Raw genomic sequence first — 22,330 nt, forward strand, 5'->3', positions numbered from 1 at the left:
TGAAGTCTCAGATAGGAGTGATAAAAGGAGATGATGCTCAAGTCCAGCCTTCTGCAAGTCAGCATCTGACCTAAGTTAAAATCATTCAAACACAATAGGGAAAAAAGTCCTTCAGATTTTAATCTATTTGCAGAGGGCAGAAATGCTGGCTGAATCATGAACTCCAGGGAATATGAATGCCTCCCAAAGGAAAGAGGGCTTTCTTGTCAATGTTCTTTAAAAAGAAAAGAATGTTTCATGTGGGTGTGTGCTGTTGTTTTTTTCCACTGTAGAGCAAGTGTCCCATCTTATTTCTCAAATGGTCTTTTCTTTGTTGATGCCTCATCTATTAATAATCCTTCACGGGAAGGGGAAAAGAAAAAGCAAGCTTCTGTCAGACATACAAGCTGTTAGTCTGAGATGGACAAAAATAAACCAAAGCAGCACAATTAGCTGCAGCACAGGTCAGTTGTCTGTAGTTGTTCAGTGGCTAGAACAATAACTGCACAAAACTTCCCTTATGGAACAGGGAGTTGGACAGTGCTCTGGATCCGTGAGTGTCCTGGAGGCTTAGAGTACATTTAGGTGTTTTCCTGAACTGCCCAGCCCTACCAGCTCCATTGGTAACCTCTATTTGGGACCAAGAAAATATTTTCCATGTCTTAAAAATACAGAGGAACCAGATCATGCCTGCACTCCCTGTGGAGTCAGGATATTCAGGGAGCTGCCCTGGAGCCAAGCGCTTCCTTGAGATATGCAGTGTTTTTTCCATAGCATTCATTGAAAGTGGGCTCTGATCCCGTCAGAAATGGTAATGATTTCCCCCAAATCCTTTCTCCACAGCAGAATTACCTCCTCCTGCCCACAGACAGGGCCCTGGCTGCCAAAGTTGGCCAAGGAGCTGGGGGCTGAGCACAGGGGTGGGAGCAGAGCCCGTGGTTGGGTTTTTGTTCCTCCCTCAGCCACCCCAACCTCGGGAGTGGGGCAGCATCCTCAGGGGGAGCCTGCATCAGCTGAAGTTTGCTACTTGCTGAAAGAAACCTTCGTGTGTTTTCGCAGGTCTGCTCTAAACTACGGCCCTTTGAAAATGGAACAGAATTTGCTGGAAACGTCAGCCCGGAGCTTTGGTGGTGGGTATGTTAAAATGCCACTGGTAAGTGAGATCAGTCATACTTCTGAGAGGTGTGAAGTGTATCAGGGAAGCAGCCAACTACCTGCGTCACATTGCAGGAGACTTGATGGTGCCACCACATTTCCTGTGAAGGCACAGATGCCGTCTGAGCCCACAGCAGACCTGCTTTCTTGCCTGCTCACACAGCACCCGCAGGAGGAGTCAGCATTACTGAGACTAAGGCGTTTCTGAAGATGGCAGCCCTCAAAGCAGGCTTTAGCCTGGGGACAGGGAGGTGAAGTGAGAATGAGAAAGAAGTGAGCCAAGAGTCCAAGGATAAGCACCATGCTTTGCCCCAGTGATCAAGATGTTGTCACTTCACAGCTCCATGATGTGCTACAGGGTCCCTCGTCCCCACCAGTGTGACCCCAGAATTTGGGACTGCCTGGCAGGCGTATTCCTGCTCAGAGCAAAACCATAATTACTAGCATCCTTCTTTGCAATTTTCCCAGTCTCCCTCTTCTCCTCAGGGCACTCACCTGCAAGAAGTTTTATTCAGCCATTAATATAGCTGTCTGTACTTCTCAGGTCCTTACAAAGGGTCACAGCCTGGCTTGCAGGGTTGGGGGTTTCTATTTTCCACCCAAGTTTGTCTTTCTGCTGAGCATACGCACTGGCTTGAGCCAGGTAGGTGAGCACCAGTACACATGCATCATCTAGCAGGAGTAAACCACGGCACACAGCAAAAGGGAGGGACTACAACCACACAGCAAGCTGCTGGGGCAAAGACAAGCTTTGAATCACGTTTTCTCTGGAGAAGTCAGAAGACAGCATCATCTCCCTTCCCAAACAGCACCAAGTCAAAGCCAGCTGCTGCACAAACCTCTGCAGCACCTGCTGCACCAAGCAGTGGGACCAAGCCTTGTTTTCTGGGATGTGATTGAAAGATGGGGTGCACAGGGATCTCAACAACTGATGTTTTCTAAGGGGATGGATGAGCTGTAGCCCTTTTGGCCAGCAAAAGGGTAGGTGTGCAGCAAGCAGCGAGGATTGGGACTGCACCAGCCCCAAGAGCAGCAAGAAAGCAATCTCCATCATCCCCCTCACATATGGGGAGACAGTCATCACCTTCTCTTGCCAGCAGCCAAAGCATTCAAGGCATGTTGGAGAAAACAGCAGGTGGACCTACTCCAAAAACCTTCTAGGTGTACCAGGGATGGGGACTGCAGCCACTCCAACGTGGAGGGAAAGGGTGTGAATTACTCACCTGGAGTCAACACGGATCTAACCAGCCTGAACATCTCTAGCAAAACCCCTTTCCCACTGCTTCCAACACCCTTCTCTCACACCTCTTTCCTCCTACATCTTGTGCTGTATTTCAGCCTTCACCAAGCCAGAGCTGGCGGTCCCTGATCTTCCTGCACCACGGAGCATGGAGGAAGAACATGAGACTGCACATTTCCACATGCCTCCCCAGCCTTCCAGCTTGGGGTGGCAAACAGCAGCAATAAACAATCAAAATATTAGTTTACGAGATAATGCCAGCTATTGCCAAAGCCAGCAAGAAATACGCTCATCCCAGAGCCGTTTAATTTCAGTGGTACAAACCCTCGGCTTGTTGCCAAGATATAGAGCCCAGGCTGCGGTATATTAGCATAGGCTGCCTTATCTGCAGGGAAATAAACTCAGACCTGCTGAAAACAGTTGAGTGGAATATCACCATAGAAACTAGGCAAGGAAATGGGTGAAGTGTCTCTCCCCAGCTAATTTCAACATGACAGCAACCAGAGAAGGCCAACCACTTTGGACCGAGGCAGGGTGGGCAAGAAGGATGTTTGGTACTGCACTGGCCCGAGGGTGGATACGTGCTGGTGGGGACACCCCCCGCCCACCCCTGGGCTTTATTTGCAGCCACGGGCAGGCTCCCTCTCCCGCCGCCCACCACTGCTCTGCATCCCCCACGGTGCTGCCGTTGTGCCGCGCTGCCTCGTCCCGCGCCTCCGCTACAAGCGCACGCACCAGCCGCAGTCACGGGTGCGTGGCAGGGACAAAGCTCCCTTTTCTTTTTCACCTGCATATTTCAGCAGTGGAGGAAGGGAGTGATCTGGGAACATATTGCAGAGCCGCTGAACCTAGTTCCCACAACACAAATTTAAATCCATCCCTAGCCTGGAGACAATCTTGTGTGCAACCCAGCCTTTCCTGGAGAGAGATACCTCAGAGAATCCTTCTTCAACTACAGGCTGGAAAAAATGCTTTGGAGAAAAGCAGGAATCCCAGGAGCATTCCTTGTTCACCCCTTCCCTTCCTCCCAGGTTTTCAGGTGCCACAGAACAACCACATCACCATGTCTTTTATGCAGCACCAACAAAGCTGGGCTGTCTTGAGATGTCTTGTACACAGGTCCTCAGCCTCTATAATATAGAGAGAATAAGCTCCCCAGGTCATGTTGTTTGTAAAAAGTACAAACATCATGCTTTCATTGTATGTACTTTATTACTATTTTTAATAGTTAAATGCAATTCCTACCTGTGTTTCGTAAGGAAGAGGAGCCATTGATTCACTGACCTACCATTTCTTATTTTTCATATTTCTTATGTCCCCATTTAGTCATCTCTTTACATTAAATGACCCCAGGCTTTTCATTAATATTACTTCTACAGTTTTTCATCCTGACAAGTTCTATTTCTGCTCCATATACACCATTAGACACAAGGATCATAGTAACTCAAGACAGGATCTTTCACTGATCTAATGGTAAGCTTGTTTTTCTATCCCACTGTAATCCTAGCATGTTCATTACTGTTTTCACCATTGCTATGCATAAAGCATATTTTCCACTCACTCTCAACAACATCAGCCAGATCTACCTCAGCCCCCTCCCTGCAGTTACCACCCCCTCTGGGTGCAGTGACTATACCAGAAGCTCCAATTGTCCCCACCTATGGTGGGAGCTGTGGCTGTCAGCACTGACATCCACCTGCTATCTTGCTGCCCGTCCTGCTTGCTTGGTTCCTGCCTCCTGAAATCCTTCAGTCTTGGCTAATCTCACTAATTACATGAGTCTTTGACCCCTGCATCTTCACAACCCACTTTTCTGGACCATTAACAAATATATTATAGATCAGTGCTAAAACAGATGCTGCTAGCGCTTCCTGCTAGCAGCGATGCAACAATTATAGTCTTACATTCAAGCTTGATTTCTTCTGAATCCCATTCCCAAAACATAGATGTGTAGCTGTTGTGCTTGAGAAAGTAGCTATCCTGTCTAGCAAACCAGAGATTAATAACTGACCTACATGTTTAAATTGAGCCTCTAATTGGCTTCAGATCTGATTCATATTTCTATAGGTCCTAGTATAATGGAGTGCTTGGATCATCTGTGGGCTTCTTGCAAATGTAGATAAATAGGTTAACAAAATGAAAAGGTATGTGATAATTTCTGGAATTAAAATAATTTCAGCATGATGATTGGGCACTAAGATTATCTACAGTCGAGCCACATTTCTGTTCAAAAACAGTATCAAGGAATTTGCTTAAATTAAAAGCTCTTCTTTTCAGATGCTATGAATTTAGAAGTTCTTGAAAAAAATACATTGACACCAGCCCAAAGTTATCTATATGTGTGCATGGGGGAGGGAAGTTATTATACGTGCACATGTAGATCTGTAGATAAAAATATATATGGGGGGAAAAATGTACTTTTCAACCTTAACAGCTCTAAAAATGGTTCCTGTTTGGAAGATCCAATGTGAAATATTAAAGGAGCGCTTGGTCCCAATGGGGCAAAAAGCTATATAAACACTGCAAAAAGAATTCCGAAAAAAAAAAAAAAAAATTCCTTGACCAGATTTTAGGTTCCTCCTCCTAAGTGAGGTGAAACCTGCCTGGTTCTGTCTGGGCTGGATGGTCGGACAAGCACCAGCAGATATGAGACCCTAATGAATAAGGATACAAGTTTGTCAAACCGTCCAGCTCAAAATAAATTTAAGCGTACATAAATATGTGTATGCACACACACTTGGGAACAGAAGAAATTCCACATTTGGAAGCAGTTGGAAACAGATGAGTGGCCTGGCTGCACCTCTCCTGCCTGAGGGCTTCCAGGACAGGACCACAACTGGACCGGGGCCATCTCAGGCAAATTGCTTTACAGACAAGTGTACAAACAGGCTGTAAGACAACCCCATCACTGCACAGCTCAGCTCCGAAAAAAGCCCAGACAAAAGGAGACAAGCGTACGGCGCGTTCGGGGCGGTGATTGGCAGGCGACACACTCGATCCAGGAATTTGTTTTGAAAACTGTGTGATCATTTTTCACTCAGCTCCAGTTCCTTTTTCCTCTCAGGGAGAAGCAGAGGGGACACAGGAGTCCTTAATTTGAGAGAGGGGGTGGTTATTGTTTTTCGCCTTGAAGCTCATTCCTCCCCTTCCTAACCAGAGCCCCATTTTATAAGCACACAGCTCTTTTCACAAAGATCATTAAATCTTTAAAGCATTTCATGAAAAATAAAATGAAGTGAAGGCTGCTTTCTCATGGCTTTACTGAGATCTACAGAAAATGAGGGACCCCTCTGTGGCCACTCCTGTCAGTGCAGAGGCAACGATGTGGGTATAAAGGAGGGGAGAATTAAATCTTCAAGTGCCTCTTCAGAAATCCATCTTTTTTTTAATACTTTCCCAGTGAAAACACACACACACAAAAAAAAAAAAAAAAAAAAAAAATAGGCTTTGGTTCTTATGGGGCAAAAGCCACCTATGCTTTCATCTCCAAGGAGCGCTGCTCAGACAGAAAACTTTCTGGCTCTTGCCTGGCTCGGGTATGTCTTCTGCCAGAACCCCTTCTGACCACCAGTGTCTGAAGGCTGCCCAACCTTCCCTTTGTTATGCAAAAGCATCTGTAGCTCTCTGTGTTTTCCAGGAAAATACTGGTAGGAGATTCTTAACCTTTCAACATTTCTTTTTTTGTTTGCTTCTAAGGTCTGAACTGTTTCAGTAGACTCTTCAGATGTTAAACTGAATTTAACAGCCAAGACCTGCAGCCAGCAATACCCAGATGCCACATGGACAAATCGTGTCTTACACGTATTTCTTCTGGCATTACAGACTCCAGCAAAAGAGACATGCTGCTTCTTTGTGTAACAATATTCTTCCTATCAACATGCTTCTTCAACAGAGGTTTCAAAACCATCCAGACAAACAGAATAAAAGCTCTTCTTTTTCACCTCATGCCAGACTACATCTTTCTATAGAATATCCTTTCAGGGCTTGGTGCAAGGAAGCAATCAAACACTTGCACTTAACCTCGTTTCCTCGTTCTTCTGCATCTACTTTGTTCTGTTTCCCTGTCAGGTTTGAGTACTTCCCATGCCAGCAGGCACAGACCCTTTTAATTCAAGAGGAATGCATTTCAAAGGAGGCTAGCAATGGAAATTCCTGATTGCAGACACTTCCCTGGGGTGGGGAAGAAAATCATATTTCTGAGTGTGGAAACAATGAAAAAAAACAATTATTGCCACCTGGAGTTGAACAAGAGATCTTTTCAGTTTGATGATCCAAATGAAGAACTTAAAACTTTTGTGAGAATGTTTCAAGTGCTTTCCTAGGGGAAAAAAGCATTTCAGAGAAGCCATGTTAGGTCAAATAAATACTTAGTTTGACCAGAAATCAAATGACTCAGACATCATAAATTCTTTAACTCTAATTTTCATTTACAGCTTGGATTGGTGTTTTTTCAAAGCACAAGGAGTATAATTTCAAATACATAAAAACAATGTATTAAAGAGTATCCAAAATGAAATACTTCTCAAACTTCCTTCCTTCCACATTTTTGTGGAATGAAATCAACAAATGTATTAATGGATTGAAAAAAAAAAAAAAAAAAAAAAATCTCTTATCTTCCTCTCCCTTACAGTATTGCTTCTTTCCCTATGTATGGTCTTAAGCAGCTCTTTTCTGGAGAGCCCTTTGTTCAGAAATGCAGGTAAAGCAAGGACACTTTGAATAACTTTGAAACAGCTCAACAAACGTGTCAAATCAGAGTTTAGAAAATGGGGGTGAAGGAGAACTGGTCTGTCCCAGCCCCCAGAGCAAGGTTAAACTAGAGCTGAGAGACTTCATGCTGCCTTTCCTTGGCAGCAATCCAGGTGGCCAACAGTGTTATAACAACCCATTAGCAACCTCACCCAGCACCAAAACATATAAAACACATCATTTCTTGGGGAAAATGTAAAATAAAAACATCTTTTTTCCCTACCATACTTATTTAAAGGTGAATAAGGCAATAACCTCTTTCTCCATGCAACTCCTGTTTTTACATGACATTTGAGACAGCTGAGCAACTGTGAACACATGAAAGGGCGGTAACTGTCCATAAGCAGAGGTCTTGTTATTTTTCAGTTGTGCAATCTCCAGCTACCAGAACCATCTGAATAATGTCTCTGACATCAAACGCAAGTCTCATGCCCATCCTTTCCTTTCCAGGCTGTCTGGATGGACCAGGCTACAGATCCCCCCAGCAGGCTCCCAGGCACTGTCTCAGCATCAAAGAAAACATGTTGATCCCAGCCATGCTGAGCCCTTCACAGCAAGCCCCAAGCACCTCTCCACACCTCTCTTTGTCCCACACACCAAGTTCTTGTGTCCATTTATTGCTCCAGGGCTACATTTTCCTGCTTCAGCTCACGAGGAATTTCTGAAGGTTTGTTGGACAGTCTGCTCCGTGCAAAGAGGCAGAAAGTATCAACTAGGCTGTGAGGAAACCTGTTTGCAGCCTAAAACCCAGAGAAGAAGCTTGCAGAGCTCATTTAGAACAATCTCAGACTTGCTTCTCTTAGTTCCTTTGAAGAAAAAGATCACGAAGTATTTGGTCCAAATTAGCTGAAATAAACTGTACAACTAAAAAATTAGTCATTCTGCACCTCTACCCAGGTGGGTGAATAGATACTCCTGACCATGATGATTTACAGCCAGGGAACAAGATGAGAATCAGACCTGGTATTTCTGCCTGACTAGGAGTATTTTCAAGGCTCAAGAAAAATAACATTATCCAAGAGGAATAAGTGAATCAACTGATTATGGAAGAAGCAGTCATTTCCAGGAAGACAACCATAAAATCTCCAATGTTGAAAAAAAATAGCACCATTGGTATTTACCATTGTCATCCATCATTTTAAAGATATTTTTTTCTTTTTATTTTTTCTTCTTTTTTTTTTTTTTTTTTACTAGCTGGGAGGGGTTCAGCAAGCTCATTCAAAAACTACCAGAGATGCTTTCTGCTGAATTTGAGGTCCCCAGATAACAGTGTTGTTCAAATACACAATGACAGTAAAGAAAAAAAAAATAGGTTTCCACCAGAAACCACATTTTCATTTCATTCTCTCTCAGATTTCCAAACTTACATAACAAGGAGGTCCCAGTTATAGTGCTGAGTTTTTATAAGAGCCAAGGATTCTTCACCCAGCTGCAATGGGTTATTTTCTCATCATTCAGATAGTGACTGATTTTATGCAAAACTCAGCTCCACAAGTAAGACACCCTGTAATTAACAGTCATGATCCTAGATGTACACAGCACCTCTCTGACCAGGTTGTTTTATGAGGTACAATGCTTCCCTCACACAACTCACTGGTGTGGCCACTGGGACGGACGGCAGGGAGCTACTGCACAGCCTACAACAGTGCTCTGCAGCTCCAGCCAGGAAGCTAAGAAGAAACCATACGCAATTAAAGGTGCAAGGAAGACAGATGCTAAGATGTGTCATTGCCAAGACTCTGGGACGGGGAAAAAAAGTTCAGCTAAAAGTGTTGTGTGGGCTCAGTGACCTCGCTGGGTTGGGGCCTCACTTTTATATCTGCATGAGGAAGATCTGCAATGAACTTCACACTGAGCTCCACAGGAGGAAGAATTTAGCATGCTCTGCAGCCTGCTCCCTTTCCTAGTCTTAAAAAAGCAGGCAGCTGCCTAAATCAAACATGAAGACGACTGCATTTTTGTTCTATGTTGCTCTCTTACTATTCTATTGCATCCTTCCTTCATTTCCTCTCCTAGAAGATGGGTAATGGTGATGTTGCTCTCACATCTTTCCTGAGATATTCAGGAATCATCTACTTGCCAGCTGCCTCAAGCTCTTCAGCGAAAGGTGCACAGAGGCTGGAAGGTGCACAGAGGCTGACCATCTCCATCAGCCTTCATGATGGATTGTTTGGGGGATGTCTTTGTGGAGCCACTTTGACTTGCTGTATGTCTCAATAAAGATTTCATTCCAGAGCAAAAATTTGTCTCATGTCTTAGCTCCTGTTTCATGAAAGTTTCTACTAATGATCATCAGTAGTGCAGAACTGTAGGGGCAGATGCAATGAACAGAAAGGTGGTCCCTGTCCTCCAGAGCAGGCGGGTCTATAAGAGACACTGATTTCAACATTTAGTTGTGATGTAACAGACTTCCATTTTTATCCATGGGGAAACAGAGGAAATTTGGCCTGAGGTCAGCTGCTATAATGGAGGAGTTCTTGCCTTGCAGCACCTCATTCATCCTATTTCGTCAGCCACTTAATCATCATTTAATCCAAGGATACTCATTCATTCTGGAGTCTCTCAGCCCTGCGGGGAGCCTTTCACAGTGTCATCTGAGATATTTAAAGCTGGGTGGCTTGCAAGGACATCTGGGAGGATAGCATCAATTGTCTGCATCAGGTTCCTTGACCCTTAATTTGAAAGGCTCCCTTAAACCAGGAGAAAAATAGAATAGTGCTAAATAGCCCTTATGAAAATGGAATGGCTCAACAGCCGCACATTCATTTTCTTAGATCATCAGAGACATCTCGCTTGTGATCCTAAGCATAAGAGAGAAGTGAAATCTTTTCTGAAAACTTCTCTTAGAAGGCCCAATGCAGATCTGCAGTCTCCAGAGATTCATGCAGACACAGGCGCCCAAGAGATTATATTTTAATTTTTAAATAGCTCTGGTTCATTGGGTCATTCCCTGCTTAATGACACAGACTGATGGTCATTCTGGTTGGGGTTGATTTTTCCTGAAGCTTTGGGCACCAACTAGTCATTATGAAATGAGGTAATTACAGAGCCAATTCATTAGCCTGCAGACAGGTTCGGGTCTCAGCCATACGTTGCCCAGCCTTTCACATCCCTAGAGGCTCTGGGGTGGACAGAGAGAACTTGTCTGCATGGCTTTCTGTTCATGATCTATTTTAAATGAGAAGATGTGAAAAGACAATCTTAGGGTTTGGATTTATAAATAATAGATGGAATAGTACTATAAAAATTGACAAATTGTAAACTTCAGAGAACAAACCACAGAAGAAACACAAATCTGAGTGGTAGTCTGTAAGATTGAGTGATCACCTCGGAAACTGTGGAGCTGGGATCTATATTCACATTGCTAAGGCTTCTTTCAGATGCCGGAGTCAGTTCCTCATCTATAACCAAGACAGCAGTTTCAGAATTCAGCAAGATCAATCATAGAGCATTGGCAAAATGGAAGAAATTACTTTCCTGGAAGAGAGTGGACTGAAATTTCCAGATGCTCGGTGACACCAGTTGTTTCTCTCAGTTGCACATAAAATAACTGGGGCCAGATTCTTACTCACGGTGCCTCAAGCACTGAGAAGCAGAAGCTAACTTGACACACAGGAGGATATGAGTTATGTTAGCCTGTACCTTGGTTAGACTTTTTCCTCTCCTTTCATCAGCAAAATCCCGTCATGAGATGTTCCTAGAAGCATCTATTCACAAGCACAAGAACAGAGTAGAACACATTTGCAACAAAGGACAATGGCAACAATTTGTTATTTGCTCCAAAAGGATCAAGAATGAGATGCAAAATTGGCATGCTGTTCTGAAGACCTAACAAGCAACAGGGTGACTGCAAATCATGCTGGTGTCCAGGACAAAGTCATCTAGAGATGTGCTCCAGCCACACTCCCAGCCTCAAGCAGTTCTACAAAACCAATTAAAACAGCTGGAAAATTATCGGGACCTGGAGATTATACATAGTTTTGGTTCAGACCAACTTGAAAGGGACAATTTGAAGGACTTTGTGGCATGAGGGGCTGGAAAGACTTATTCTGAGGTACAAAGGATTAGTTTATGGGACAGTAATTACTCTGCAGTAACGGACATTAATCTGAAGTTACAAGGGTTCAAGATATTTCATTATTCGTTCTGCACCCCATTTGCAATGATATCATTTCAAAGTGATGGATTCAAATTTACGCAAGTGATGCTGGAATAGGACAGAGAATATACTTTCTATGTTTTATGAGCATGAAGAGATCCATAAATTTTGAGCGAAAGAAGTCATTACAAAGAGAAAAAATATTTTAGCTGTCAATCTGACTCCCTCTATTGCTGAGGGACTAATTCGGCAGGGTACAGCAGCCCTGCAGGCAGGTGCCAGCATTCATAAGGAAGGAATTCAACACTACAATGTGGTCAAAAGATGCAGGGGCTGATTTGAAACCCACTGAAGTCAGCAACATGAGTGTCGAGGCCCTAACAACTAGAGCAACCTGCTCAGTCGTGGATGTGAAACCTCTGCCTTTCTGCTGGCACAAAGAAAGGCCCTTTCCAAAGAGGTGTACAGCTCATCTGAAGCAACATCTGTGCCACAGGTTAGAGGAGGGTCTCAGCCAACATGTCTTCAGTAGGAACGAACGTGTTGAAAAGCCCCTCTTGGCACGTAACACCAGAGAGGAACATTTCTAAACTGGAAAAGAAGAGGCTCACTGGGAGCTTGTTCACCATCCCATCACTCTCTTGCCTTGGTACAGAACCCAGCACGCCAAAACATTTGGAGCTATATGTCCTGGTAATGCCTACACAGAGCCCATGCTACAGGAACAGCACCACACAATGTTAGGGTACAAACCATTATACCACCTTTAGAAAAGCTGAATAAAGGGAAAGAAATCCGAAACCTCTGCCTGAATTTGCACCAGAATCAAGTTCATCTGTCACGTACACGAGTCAGCTGGGGTTTGCATCTCCCCTTTGGAGCAAGAAGTATCAAGCACTGACATAAAACACCCACAGTCTGCAGGATCACATGGCTAAGAACGTGTTGCTTTTCCAAAATAAATAAATAACTGAGTCTCAAAAACTGCATTAAATCCGTTACTGGAGAATTCTCAACCTGGAGAATATAAACCCACCTCAGCAAGAAGAGTAGATATTAACTCCAAATGATGTAATTCCAAGAAAACTAGTTTGAATATACATTTAATGTTTCAAACAGCTTTTCCTATGCCTGCTAAGCACTTCTGCCTGAAACAAATTTGATTTCAGTATAATTTTATATATACCAACAAAATGCAAATTAACAGAGCAATAGTCTGGAGTCTTCATCCTTTATCTTGTCTGTGTCACAATTCTCCATACTTGCAAACTGAATATCTGCTCACAGATTTTCTTTTCTTTTTTTTTTTTCAAATATGCAGCCAAATATCCCATGCCACATTGTGTTTCTTCCCTCTAATATAAATAATGTTCACTTAACAGTGAACGCATTAGTTTAGCAAACTATATTTCCATTGAGTTGTCATTCCCCAAAATAATCTTCTTTTGAGTAGAAATTTTCCATTCTCAGTCTCAGCGGAAAGGTAATTTTTCTCCCCGCTTATTTCCATCTTTTCAGCATATCTTGCTCTTATTTTTAATTTTAAAGCAATGGTAATATTTCTCAGCAAGAAAGAAACGCACCAGAAGTCCAGACATCTCCCTGAACAACATCTAAGGCTTAATTTGGAAACTGTTTATAATCCATTTAACAATCATTTGAATGTTTGTGAGCAGGTCAGTAACATTAAGGTGCACCATTCACTGAAAACAGTGCAAAGCACCAGAAACATAAAAACAGAGAGAAGGGCAGAGGAAAGTGCCCACAAAACTACCAATTCCTGTATCACTGCAGCTGAGAAAGCAAGGCAGCAATTAGTGCCCAGGGAAGCAGATGTCACATTTGGGTTTGGAAGACCTTGTTTCTCCAAATTAACGTGGGGCAGAGGGTAGCAGGCAGGGTTAATTTTCAGCCATCCACTCATGGGTCAATTGTTGTCAGTTCTTGTCTTCTCCTTGTTGTCAGTCAAAAGGATCGTTTTCAAGGGCAGCCACTATAACCACTAGTGTGCTAAACTCATCTGTGGGGTACAAATACCTTTGCAGAGGTATTTGTCTCAAACACAAATGGGACCACCCTGGCATCAATAGGGCTGTGGACTCCCCAGAACACTACAACAGTTAACAGTGGTGAAGATCAGCATTGCTCAGTGCAGGCTTGCAAACAGTAGGTATCATCAGCAGGGACATGTCCATGCCAGAGCACCCCATCCCCTCTCGCAGGTGGGAACCATCCAAGCTCCATGCTATGCCATGCAACATATCAGGTTTTGTCCTGTTGAAACCAAAAAGCCCACAGCGGCCTTTGAGTCACCCTTTGCAGAGCCCATCTACAACAGCTCTGGCCCAAGCAGGCCTAACAGATGGGGAGCAGGACTTCATTTACTTTTTTTTTTTTTTTTCTTCCAGACAAGCTTTGATTCAGACACTTCAAATGAAACCAGGTGCAAAGAAGATTTCATTTCAGAGTTACCAGACATGATTTGGGTTTTTGTTGTTGGTTGTGGGTTTTTGTTGTTGTTGTTGTTTTCCCTCCCCATCACTAGAAACAACTTAAAGTGAACTCAAACTGTTTTTGTCAACTCAAACAAACAAAAAATCTTCCCCATGACACAGATGCACTCCATTTGAGGTTGTTTTCTCCCTTGCTCCTCCTGGAAGGAGTACACTATCTAGGCCAGCAGCTTCATCCACTTTCTAATCCTAAAAATAAACAGTGTTTGTTCCTTGCCCCTTTTGCTTCACAAGATCTCAGATGTTAAATATTCAAGCAATCCACATATAGAGAACTGATTCATCTCAATTATTCTTGGACATTTTCTTTCTAAAGTACATATATACCAAATAAAGAAATAATACCACAAGGGTTTTTTTCCCTGCTCAGTACAGCTATATCACCAACAATTTTAAAAGCCACTTTTCACTAACAGATGGCAAACGGGGCTAAATGATGGGATGAGTGGTAGAAGGTTTCAGATGAGCATTCAGTACAAGTTGCATAAACTGTCATCTTCAAGCTGAAATGTCCACTAAGATGTCCCTTATCACCATCACCTACGTGAATTTTTTTCTTCCTGTGTGCATCTATGCATCATGGGGTAAGTACACAAAGACAAAGCCAGACTACTACCTCTTCTTATTGTGTATAGTTTTACACTTCTGGGTGAAGTTTTCTAGGTGTCTGAGTGATCTTCAGCAACTGATGAAGTGGCAGAGCCCCTTCCTAAATCAAGGACTGTGAGGAAACTCCCGTGGCTTTATGTGAAGCCTTAGAAATCTTTTGCTTTGTATTGTTGTTCTGAAGCTTGATAGAAAAGGAGTGTATACAGGAGAAACGACTCTATTGCTGTTCCCAAAAACATGCTTTGAAAGTATTAAGTGAAAATTAATGGTTACTTTTGTCTTTCAGATTTCTATACCTCCCTTTCCACCGTAAAATAAGAAACATCATTCTATCTCATAGGGGAGTCATGAAAGTGAATTATTGTTTGCATGAAGCACTCATACTATAGCGATGAGGTCCATAAAAAGAAGCCCAGAAGGAAATTAGGATTCCCTTCTTCAGCCCCCAGTTTGAATGGAGAGCTGTAAATAAGACCCAGGGCTGTGCATTGAACAATAAAGACAGCAAATGAGATTAGTGCAGTCCCAGATTAGTGCAGCCTCAAAGCTGGACCCTAGCGGAGAAGCATGGGGATGATCAAAGCCAGGCACAGAGCAGACAACGCTGTTCACAGAGCACTTCTGTGCACCACAGGGGTGCAGCTGGGCTGAGGCAGACCAGAAGCTCTCTTCCCATTGTGCCGCACCCCACAGGAGCAAAGCACTGAGATCAGATTGAGCTGCGATGGCACCTGTCACATGCACACTGCACTTATGGGTTGTAAAAGGCTCCAGGAGCAGGTGTGCAAGTTAATATTCGACTGAGTGAGAACATCTGCAGCCCATCAGCACAGCATGTACTTTCCCACCAGGCTGGTGCTCAACCACTCCATCGTGGGCACCTCGTTCTCCTCCATTGGCAAGCACAAGGTCGAAGTTCAGCTTTTACAGAGTAGGCCATCACTTCAGTAGCAGGCCATCACGGAGACTTATTAAGGGACAAGACATTGCTGCAAGAGGTGGCATCTTTAAGGATGCTCTGATTGACTGCTGGCCCCATGTGCACAGGAGCTGGGTATCACAGCAACATGATAGAAGTCTTTTGCCAGCTTATTTTGGTTGGATTTCTTTTTCCCTCCATAAATTTAGATTAATGGCTTTACTTCAGTAACTCTTGCCAAGCTTGCCAAAACATCCCCTTGAAGGGAACATGGAGATGATTTTCTATTTTTTTATTTTTTATGTCAACATCGTTGAACTGAAACATTTGAAATTTGATCTTTCCTCTGTGGAAGGTTGTTACATTTTCATGTCACAAAGCCAAAACTATTGAAAACACTAAAAGCCCCAAAAATTTTCTTAATCCAGATTAGACAAGAGTTACTCCTCATTTCACTCAATTGTCTTGCCTTTTGAATCTACTTTCCATCTGAAAGTCAGTTCTTTCAGTGCTTATGTATGGCATGAAACAATTTCCTTGATTTTTCAGAGCTACAAGTGAGCCAAAATAACAGTTATTTGCACAACTAAAGTGGTTGCGCCACATCCATTCCAATACCTATCAGACAGCTAAATTTAACTGCTTAATTGCAGGGGGCAAAGAGGGGAACAACAAGAAAGGCTGCACCTGGCAGCAAACAACTATCTCTCTTTGCTTCGGGAGCAGCACTGGGGCTGCCTGAATAGTCTCCACTTCATCCTTTCATTCCCCTGCTCAATGCAGGAACAGGATGTCAGATCTCAGGTTGCACATTTTGTCCAATCTTAAAATCTACGCTTGAAGAACTACAGCAAATCTAAAAAGGAGAAAGCTGAGAGGCTTAATTACTTTTATCTGTGTTTGAGAGGCACTCTCGAGTATATCCAGGGTACCAGGAATCACAGCCCCAGTGCCAGGGAGAAAATGAACAGCAAGTGGCAAGCTAAAAAAATAAAAAATAAATACAAAAAAATCCCTGGTTCCGGATATTTGCTGAAACACAGCTCGCTTCCAAGAACGTCGCACCATTAGTCTGGCTGGGGCTGGTCTGCAGCAATGCCCTTTCCAGTCAAACCCATCTCTCCCCTACGACGTTACACCTTTTTGCATTACTTCTGGGTTCAGTGGTAATGCCCTTGCACAGGAGGCAGCTCTTTGGAAGGGCACCAGGTCAGTTTTGTACCTGCTGCCCCACGCTGATGCTTTAGGTAGGGCACTGAGCAGATCTTTAAGACACACCTTGTGGAGTTTCATTCAGGTCATGCAGAGCAATCCAGGTAGCCTTATCCCATTTCTATGAGATTTAAAGGTTTTATTGGTTATTCTGTGTTTGATCCTTAAGAGTGTAGACATGAGTGTGACCCAAGGTGTCTGGTGAAGATTAGCACTCAGCAGACAAATTCTCTGTACCTCAGACACTCACACACTGCCCAGCATTTGGCTGCAAACACCATGAGGCTCTGTCTCTTTGTTGAGTCCCTCAAACCATTTGCCTGCAGCTGAGCTGCCCACACACCATTTGGGGAACACCAGCACAAGGCAGATGGATTTCACGGGTCTCCTCCCTTCCTACAAACTTCCCTGCAAAAAGAAGCACTGGGACGTACACCAAGGCCTTGTCTCTGCCCTGAAGATAGTCTGACATTAGACATTAGGAGGAAATTCTTCACTGTGAAGCACTGTAATGAGGCACTGGAACAGGTTGCCCACAGAAGCCATGGATGCCCCATCCCTGTAGGTGTTCAAGACCAGGCTGGATGGGGCCTTGACCAACCTGATCTAGTGGTATGGCAGGGGGGTTGGAGTTAGATGATCTTTAAGGTCCCTTCCAACCCAAGCCATTCTACGACTCTATGCTCTCTTCATACCAAATTGCTCTGGCTACTGCAGTTTCTTGCCCAGTCCCCTTCTATCCATCCATCCTGATGCCACAAGGCTCCAGGTAGAGAGTCTTTCCGAGCACACTCACTGCAATCCCAGCTTCAGTCACGATTCCCATGCCAGCAGCAGGGTGAATGCAATGTTAACCACTTCCAGAAACAAGGGGAGCTCAGCATGGGCACTCATTAAGTTGGGCCCCATGGAAGCAGCAGTAGAGGGGATCCTCCATCACCTCCATTTTACAAGGTCATGATCAGCCTTACAAGGAAGTGCCCAGGTTTCATCTTTGTGTCACATGCACTGCCTACACAACGCCTGCAAGGACATCAAGCCTAATGCTATAAGTGGTCTTCCCCCCATATGTAAGGATCCCCTTACAAAGCATATGAAGGTGATTTGAACAACCTAGCCATGGGCAGAAGATGACTTCTCCCAATCCTCTCATACATCCAGAGCAGAAGGCGTAAGAAAGATCAGTTTCCAATGCCTGAAAGAGCTTTTTTAATCTGAAACCTGAAGGGACACATCCATGCAAATGTCTCACAAGCCCCATTTAGGAACTGGGAGGGCAAACTTGACTCAGATACAAGAATCAAGCACACTCCTCCCCAGTAGTGATACTACTCCCCTCCTTACATTGCCCCCACTTCTTTGCCCTTCCCAGAGCAGGTCTGCATCATCATCTCTGCATCTTCATCTCTACATCAGCTGCTGCCCAAAGGAGCCAGAAGGGGTGACTATCTCCAGCATATCCCCCACCCCCCCCCAAAGCACAGTGATGAACTTCTAGTCTGGAAATCACACAATGCCAAAGATTCGTAACTTCCCACAAACCATTCTTAGCTCTCAGAAATTGTTTTCTGTTTTTGAACAAAGAGATCCACTGACCACTAAGAAATCCAGTTTGTAAAGGAAGAACAGGTGTGCAGCCTATGTTTTACGTGCTTCCCATGTGAAAAATGGTAGCTCAGCTACAGTCATGCATGAAATGAGATGAGAGCATGGTGAGTTGTAGTCTGGGAACTGGAGGTAAAAACATTGTTCAGTGGAGGCAGGCTGGGGACAGCATTATTTACCTGGCCATTTCAGAAAGCCAGGCATCCTTCCTTACTAGAGGGTGTGATTATTGGAGAAATCACACTCCAAAACATTCCTCCTCTCAACACACTTAGGTACTTGGGCAATGCGGTTATTTCACAGATGAGGACCAGAGACGCCAAATGGACCAGTTTGCATGGTGAAGTGGCAAGCCCATGGTCATACTGCAAGGAGTACCAGATATCTCTAGGGTTTCAGATACCTGCTGCACAGAGCTGGATGATCAAGGCCTGATGGAGCTCAAAATCAGAGAATGGATAAGCCTGGAAGGGACATCTGGGTGCACCTTGTCCAACTCCAGCACACAAGCCAGGATTCCTACAGCAGTATGCCCAGGGCCATGTCCAGGCACCTTCTGAAGGCCTCCAAAGGAGGGAGTCTCTACTACCTCTGGAGCTGATAGCGATGTGATAACTTTATGCAAGCAAACCATCTGTAACTTGGGGGTTAACATTTATAGCAGGGCAGAAGGATTGCTCCCTCGAAACCCCACTGGTAATAGGTTTACACCAAAGTACATGATACTTGCCACTTGTTCCTGAAGAGCTAGGTTGGCTTCTGCAGAGCTGCCAAAAGCAAGGATCAGGTTTGTTCCATACAGATGTGATTGGGAGGACCAAGCAAATGGCTGCTGCACCACAAGCCCTGTTTCAAAGTCACTTTCCTTGATCCTATCCATATTTCAGAACATCTCCAACTGAGCCCCATTAATGTAATTGATTTTTAATGGCATTCTCAAAAACGAATGTGAAGATTTTAACGGGCTATTAGGTTGAAATTAAGCCTCACCTAAAATTTCTTCCCTAAAAACAAAGGTTTCCAAACATGTAGGGTGTTATCCCTTCCTGCTAATGGACTAGGAGTTGCTGACCTGGAAGAGGGACACTAATTCCCCGTATTCCACTCCACATAATATTGATCCAATCACTGCTGAAGATCAGAGGTTTGTAATTACAAAAAGTGGAGTTCCCTGGTACAAGGGAAGGTTTTTTCCTGCTTCCCACACAAACAAGATCAGAAAGCAACTCTAGAGGATCTGAAACAGAATTTGATAAACTGGAAGACTTTCAGGATGAAGAGAAGAGAAAGAGAAGAGAAAGAGAAGAGAAGAGAAAGAGAAGAGAAAGAGAAGAGAAGAGAAGAGAAAGAGAAGAGAAAGAGAAGAGAAGAGAAGAGAAGAGAAGAGAAGAGAAGAGAAGAGAAGAGAAGAGAAGAGAAGAGAAGAGAAGAGAAGAGAAGAGAAGAGAAGAGAAGAGAAGAGAAGAGAAGAGAAGAGAAGAGAAGAGAAGAGAAGAGAAGAGAAGAGAAGAGAAGAGAAGAGAAGAGAAGAGAAGAGAAAAAGAGAAGAGAAGAAGAAAAAGAAAAAAAAGAAAAAAAGGATAATAAAAAGAAATAAGGAAAAGAAAAAAAGAAAAAGAAAAAAAGAAAAACAAGAAAAGAAAAGAAAAAGAAAAAAAAAAAGAAAAAGAAAAAGAAAAAGAAAAAGAAAAAGAAAAAGAAAAAGAAAAAGAAAAAGAAAAAGAAAAAGAAAAAGAAAAAGAAAAAGAAAAAGAAAAAGAAAAAGAAAAAGAAAAAGAAAAAGAAAAAGAAAAAGAAAAAGAAAAAGAAAAAGAAAAAGAAAAAGAAAAAGAAAAAGAAAAAGAAAAAGAAAAAGAAAAAGAAAAATACATGCCCTGTTTGCTTTTGTTCTCTGGGCTCCCAGAGAAGTCCTAGACATTGGCTGATTTCTCAGATCAGGCCTTCGAGACCCAAACAGCTGAACCCTGCCAGTGGTTATAGCCAATGGCTTCGACAGTGCTGCTTTCCCAGAGATGTTCATCCTGCTATAAACCATTGCAGCCTCCATCCTTTTCCTGAGGAAAGAGATATTGGGCAAAGACTTCCAACTTCTCTTTTTTATTCATTACCTATAGTCACCATAACTTTTCAAACTCTACCCGTGGTTTCACAAGGCCAGGATATTACCCTGAAAGACTGACTTTGCCATAGCTGGCATTCGTCTTTCTCAACTCAGCCACTTCTGCTCCAGCAAGAGTTGAGCCACTCCTTTTTTATTCTCTGGCAAATCAGTGACAATACTTCTGGACATTTTGACTCAGAGCATGTCACCTCCCCCAAAGGTCCAATCTTTTCTCAGGTTAAAATCTGACAGACACCCACATTTGCAATTTCCCCTGTGTGGCACACCATCGTTTTAACACATTCCCCGTGGTACATGAACACTGAGCTCCATGCAAAATTCTCCCACTCACTGTGAGTGAGCATCTGCATTTCTAGAAGATTATGCTGTTGCCATTTATTTTACTTCTGATTCAAATTTTCCTCACTTGATTTCAACGTTTTTGAAGACTTATTTTTACTTCTTTTGAGAGATTTTAAACTCACTTCTTTTCAATACTGTCAAACAGTCTTTTTCACTAGTATATTATGAATTCAGGTACCATCATTATCTTCATTTTTAAAGGGATGGAAATATGGACACAAAAGGGAAAAGCAATGGCTGCAAATCTTCATTAGCCAATGGAATAAGCAGAAAAAAAGAAGAAAAGAAAAAAAAAAAAAAAAAGACACCCAAAAATCCCACTCCATTGCTCAATCTGCTAGGAAAGGGAACTGAAACTGTATTATCCTGGATCTGTCTCAGACACAGCATTATCTGCAGCTATAGTCTCATGTTCTTTCATGTCTCCCAATTAAAGCAAGAAAATTAGATCAGACAACTTCCTTTGTCCTTTTCACCTCTCGTGAAAGTCAGGGGTTACCATGATTTTATACCTGTTATAATTAGCTTTAATGTTGTAACCCAGGAGGAAAAGAATAGTGTTCTTTTAATAATAGACTTAGGGTATCATAGAGAGGTTTTTTATCATCTTTTCCACAACTGATAGCTAAGTTTATTCTTTCCAAATCCTCTTGGATTTTACATAACCAATTTAAGTATTTTATTCCTTTCTATTGCAAAATAAACTTGAACTATGCAACAAGCTCAGGATTCACCCAGACAATCCAGGCTAGAACTTCTGGAATGTATTGCTCCTGCCCAGGAAGCTTGTAAACAAGGCTTGGATTTGGCATCAGGAGACAAGAAAGGCAAACTTTTTCATTTCAACACATCTCTCAGAGCAACAATAATCTGCATAGATAAGTGATGAAGATACAGATGTTATCAGCTAAATGCTTTTGGGCTGATACAGCATCACTTATTCGGAGCACGTGTTTATTAGCTTTCAAAGATAACGTGATTTAAAAAGAAAAAAAAAAAAAAAAAGACATTTAAGGAGTTTGCTGGACTTCAGTCTTTGTCCCTAGCATCATCTCCTTGAGAAGGCAGAACCTTTAGCCATAGCAGCCAGGATGCAATGATACACACCTATCAAACTGAGACTTCAGGCTTACATCCATCTTTTCCCCAGACCTACTTCTGATGCCCATCAAGAGAGGTGTTACCCATCTACCAGTGCAGAAATAGGTCACTGCCACACAGCCTTTGGCTACCACTCTTAACGCAATTTGGAGGGCCAGAAAAGAGTCAGATTTGTCTTGGTATTGAGATGGAGGTACATTAACAATACTACCCAGCATGAGAGCTTTGGTGCCTGATTTCTGGCAGTTGGATGTGTTGTCATTCCTGCTCAGTGCTTCATTCAGGATAAGGTCCCCCGTCTGACAAGCTAATTTCATCTGCCAGATGTTCCAATACTTGCTTCTATGTTCCAAGTCCTGCAAAGTTTAGGGACTGCAGCCAAGGGGAGCCCTCTCCTCCCAGCACAAGGTCAAGGTGATGTTCCATCATGGAAAGAGAGCAGGAACACTTCTACAGCGTGTAGCCTGATCCACGCTCCTCCCCAAAAACCAGAGCACCTTTATCAAAGTGCCATTGACATTATTAGAAATTACCTTGGATTCATTTTCAATGAGTGACAGTTTTCAAACCCAGATCTTTCCCTGAATCTTGGCCCCGCAGGTTTTGAGGGCACACTTAACACAGTACTGAAGCATTGAAGTTTTTCCTCTAAGCTATAGCACAGCTTGCAAAAAGATGTTTGATC

General features: G+C 43.1%; 1 protein-coding gene across 12 annotated transcripts in view; it reads right to left on the bottom strand.

Moving 5' to 3' along the window:
* The window catches only part of CACNA1B (calcium voltage-gated channel subunit alpha1 B), a 302,614-nt gene that overhangs the window by 243,092 nt on the left and 37,192 nt on the right, over nt 1–22,330 (bottom strand). The gene's annotated exons all lie outside the window — the stretch shown is intronic.

Source organism: Aythya ferina (assembly GCF_964211825.1).
Source record: "Aythya ferina genome assembly, chromosome: 20".
Taxonomy (NCBI): Eukaryota; Metazoa; Chordata; class Aves; order Anseriformes; family Anatidae; genus Aythya; species Aythya ferina.